Genomic DNA, 5,288 nt, shown 5'->3' on the forward strand with positions numbered 1-5,288 from the left:
AACCACCAGAAAACATAGATAATAGAAAACAGACCCATTGAAAACTTTAGATATTAAAATATTCAAAAGGATAAAATAACCTTTCTCACTATTTCTAAAAGCTTGAACAATCTGCATTTGGTCTCCAGGGACACCCAGCTCCTCCTTCATGGCCTTGCAGAATCCCTTCTGCCCCTGTGCACCTACCAGCTCCCATAATCACTGGGCTTTCCCCCAAGACGGTCACATTTACATCAATGTTACTATTTTTAATGTTCTATACGTTTGTGGGTGATACTTTCTTTTATCATGCACTCAAATTCTTTCGCTGTCCCAGATGCCTTGGTCTGAAGTACAAAGTCCAGCACTCAGGACTTAGTTAGCTTATCAGCCAGGACCTCAAGGTCAATTTCTATCTTTTTTGACTGTCAAATCAAGTACCAAATCAGGAGTCACACACATCCTAGAGATCGTTTCTAGTCTAGAGGGGGAGTCAGGAAGTTCTGGTGTGCCAAACCCAGCCAGCTGCCTGTTTTTATAATCAAAGTTCAACGGAACCCAGCTAACCTCATTTGTTTACACGTCATATATGGTCACATTCATGATACAACAGCAATGCTGAGTAGCTGTAACAGAATATAAAGCTCACAAAACTGAAAACATTTACTATCTGGCCCTTCACAGAAAACATTTGCTGACGGCTGGTCTAGACATGGAAATTGATCCCATATTCTCAGCGCTCCAAGTGGCAAGCATAATTCTCTCACTTGGTCTGAGGCTCTGTGCCCCACCTCCGTGAAATTTCATCATGGTGATGGCCATGATGACAAGTTGGAACCCCACTTCCTCACTTCCAATCACATCATCTTTCCATTACATTGTTCTGCTGGTAATTCCACAAATTTTCAACCATCCATATTCCAATGGAAGCATTTTCAGGGTGTGTACAGAAATGCTTTCATTTGTGCATATGTTTTTAAAATTAATTAATTAATATTACAGGTAATGGTTGAATGCTCTTATACAGGTATCCTCAAACTACGGCCGGCAGGCCACATGCAGCCCGCCTAGGACATTTATCCAGCCCGCCAGGTGTTTTTGCCACCACTGCCTATCCTGCTTCGCAGCCGACTCATCCCAGGGCCCACAGTCCAGCCCTCCAACAGTCTGACGGACAGTGAACTGGCGCCCTGTGTAAAAAGTTTGAGGACCCCTGCTCTTATACTTTAAAAAGTATCCAGTACATCAAAATAAAATAGACACGTAATGAATAAGTTACTAATACACTGGTTACTATGAAAGTTTTGAGACAGACTGTGTCATGATCCATTTTTTCAATTCCAAGAAACACAGTCGGCAGCGTCCTTTCTGACTCACCTGTGCAGGGTCCAGCTTTCATAATGACCCACACGTGTGGCTTTCACTGGCCACACAACCTAACCTTTCTGGGCAATGGCTAAGGCCTGCATTTCACCCTGAACTGCTGATTCCTACTGTGAGGCTGCTGATACTTGAAACGTGGTTTCCAATTTCCAAAAGGCTTTACTGGATAATAATTGAGAGGAAAGAAATTAACGTTTTCTGAGCACTGAATGTACACCTTATATAACTGGGTTACCTCATTTAATCTTCACCGTAGCCTATGAGGTCATTACCTTCTTTGTAAAAATAAAAACATTTGACTCGGAGAGGTGAACAAACACGCCCCAAAAGAGTAGAGTCTAGATCTGATACTTCTAAGTAAGGAACAATTTTATAACTCCCAAACACCTTTGAGTTAAATTAACACCTATTTTAAAAGGTACTATACTATTTATCCAGGGTGTCATTCAACCCATCTAACAACAGATATCGCACACCAACACCCACCAAAACCAGACTCCTACTGTGCCAGGAACCTTTTTTTTATTGTTGAATCACTCGGGAAGTCTGGGGGCTCCTACAGAAGAGGCTGGGATGGTACAGGAGTCAGAGGACTCAGGAAAGCATATATTTACCACATATTAGGAGAGTATTTCAGTATTTTAACAACTGGTACAATGGTGTCTGTGCCAATGTGCTGAAAAATAAATCTGGAAATCTTTACGACTCTAAATCTGCAATTATTCAGAAGAACCACTCTGGTCACAGGAGCCACGGATGGAGTGGAAGGAACCTGCCCACCGCAGGTCTCAGTGATTGGCTGTGATTATGATGTTAATTTAGCTGAACAGAAGGGGCAAGTCGGTACCTCTCAAATTTTTAACCCATTTTCCCTACAATATTTTTCCTGCTTCTCTATTACACACAAATTTTTTGATGAAGCATTTCATGCTATTAATGATGATACCTGGAATTTCAGTGACCTAAATTCTTAAAGTGTTAGGTAAACACTGACTAAGAGACACCACATATCACTCAAAGAGCTCATGTCAGCATTGCAGCGCTCGGCATGCAGCCGAAGCACTACACTATTGTAATTTAAAATTAAACATAGAAAAGTATTTCTCATTTTAACAATAAATCTTCATGTTAGGTAAGTAGACCATTCTTGGAAAATATTTGAAAATTATGTAGGAAAAAAACACAAGAAAAAGGGAGAAAGTACTTATTAAATAGATAATAAAACACACATCTGAAGCACTCCTGGCACAATTTAACCATAGTTATAACAACATATGTATTTAATTAACCCTCAACATTAGTTTGAAAATATCTCTTTTCACAAATATAGAGTCTGCAAAACAGTCCAAGCATCTCTCTTCTCTCTTGTGGCACAATTGCCATCACTTTTAATTTACAGTGAAGTGTTTTATTGTATAGGTAATCAAAAACTGAAATTGGAAAAACAGAATTATAATGAAGAGAAGCTAGGGGTACATGCAGAGTTCAGCAGTAGGAATATCATATGCACATTTTCTATATCCTATGAGTACTCTTAGATAATTCTGCTTTTCTAAGTTATAAAACATTGATGCCCACAGAATAGGCTTTTAAAAAATGGATCATAGGCAGTAATTTCCCTTCCCCTTCACATTAATGTAAATGTATCTCACTTCCTCCTCAAGGAGCTCTAGAAGACATGCTTTCCCATCTGAACAAATAGAAAATACCTGTATTGTTAAAGTACTTGATCTTTCTGTCTAAAGAAAAACACAGCCTCAAACATCAATAATCCTAGTTAATTCACAGATAACTGACATTTTAATACCATGAAATTGTATTTGGAGTAACAGGAAAATAACATTTAGAACTGACGTTCAGCTTTGAGCTACTCACCACTCCTGGCTGACAGTCGTAATAGCAATGCTTGGAAGCGTGACCAAAGGCAGCGAGGTCAAGGGCAGCGTGGTGGGCCTGGACACGCCCTCTCCCTCAGGAGTCCTGGCCCTGTCGCTCTGTCTTTGGGACAGTGGAGGTAACTGCAAGTTTCCGGAGCAGCACCTTCTCCCTCTCCAGAGGTCAATCCCAAGTGTGTTACTGGAGGAACTGTAGGATTTACTCAAGCTGCATTCAAAGTAATCTTTAACGTTCTGGAGGAAGCACAGAGGGAGAAGAAGAAAATGAAATTCAAATGTTGAAGAAGATGATGACGTGGAACAAGAAACTAAGTGATCAACCTGTCACTTAAGAAACCGTGATTCATGGGCCGGCGCCTGTGGCTCAGAGGAGTAGGGCACTGGCCCCACATACGGAGGCGGCGGGTTCAAACCTGGCCCCAGCCACAAACTGCAAAAAAAAAAAGAAAGAAAGAAATCCTGACTCATTATCTAACAAGCATAATCTACATGGATGTCAAAGTCTTAAGGGAAAACAGAAGGAGGGGTGTTCATTCTAACTTTTAGAATAAATCAACCCATTGCATGTTCTTGGAGACCTGCAGGCATGTAGATAATGTTTACCAATCATAGCACGTGGATTGCAAGGGTTCTTCTTTCTTTCTCTTTTTTATGTTTCTTATTTTTTTCTTGATTTGCTGACATGAAATTTGCTAAATTGAGAATATGCTTTTGAAAACCAGTGTTGTTATTCTGCAATGTGGGAACAAACTACAATAAAGTTTCTTGTCGTGCTTCAAAGTCAAATATGTTTTATCTTAGGACAACAGTGTAATGGTAACTATGTGTGTCAAATTGCATAAGAGCTCAGAAAAAGATGAGGTAAATGTTACCTACCCCTGACCTGCCGCATTCAAGTACAAGCCCTCACGGTGACATAAATCAAATACAGTAGGAAGACAAAGGCTACAACCAGCCACAGAGTTACTCGCTCTTCCTAGATCTCTGGGAGACTGTGGATCCTGCCACTTCTGGGAGTGGGAGTCCCAGAGGCCCACTCACTGGTGCCCACTCGTACCAGCTTTAAGACAGGAAAAGTTGTAGCACTGCCAAGCTGCTGACAGCAAGGCAGATTCTGAACAGTGCAATTTCCACTCGCCACACTTAACAGAGAATGATGGACATCCTGTGTCAGGACAAAGTCTATCCCTGGAAATCACGCTGTGACCCTAGACAGGTGATCCCTACTAGCCCTTCACACCAGACCTCCCACTTAAGGTTTACACAAACAGAAGTTCTTTACCCTCCATGCCTCCACCAGACTGACCCTATCCTACGGTCCTACTTAGCTCATGTTTGAGGATATAGCTGGGTCCGTCCAACAAATATGTGACGTACATGTATTACAGGTTTGCTCTGTGCTGGTTAGGAAGATGCAACGGCAACAAGAGGCAGGCTGCCCATCGTCAGAGACCATATTCTAGAGGCTTGTGCTTATCTGATGCACAAAAGGCCATATTTTAATGACAAAATTTTGAGCAAGAGAAGGCCTGACAGTTTCCAGGACCCCCACTCTCCCTGTCTGTAAATGGGGGATCAGCCTGTTCTCTTGCACTTGATTTATGATTCTGGAAACTCATTTATTTGAAATTCAACAGAGCCACAGTTCAGTAATAGGAAGAGAAAAAACAATTTAGAATTTTCCAAGGTTTGAAATATTCTGGAATTTGTCTGTGTTTTACTGTTTAGTGACTAGCTATTGTATTAAATTCTTTGTAAGCCTAGCATTTACTGCTTGGTGTGTGTGTGTGTCTGTGTCTATGTATGTGTGTCTTTGTGTCTGTGTGTGCCTCTGTGTGTGTCTCAGTGTGTGTGTCTATATGTCTGTCTGTGTCTGTGTGTGTGTCTGTGTGTCTCTGTGTGTCTGTCTCTGTGTGTCTGTATCTGTGTGTCTCTGTGTCTGTCTGTGTGTGCCTGTGTGTGTGTCTGTCTGTCTGTGCCTCTGTGTGTCTCTGTGTGTCTGTCTGAGTGTGTCTGTGTGTATCTGTGTGT

This window comes from Otolemur garnettii, unplaced genomic scaffold (assembly GCF_000181295.1).
Source record: "Otolemur garnettii isolate 467f Iridium unplaced genomic scaffold, OtoGar3 scaffold00010, whole genome shotgun sequence".
In the NCBI taxonomy this organism is placed as follows: Eukaryota; Metazoa; Chordata; class Mammalia; order Primates; family Galagidae; genus Otolemur; species Otolemur garnettii.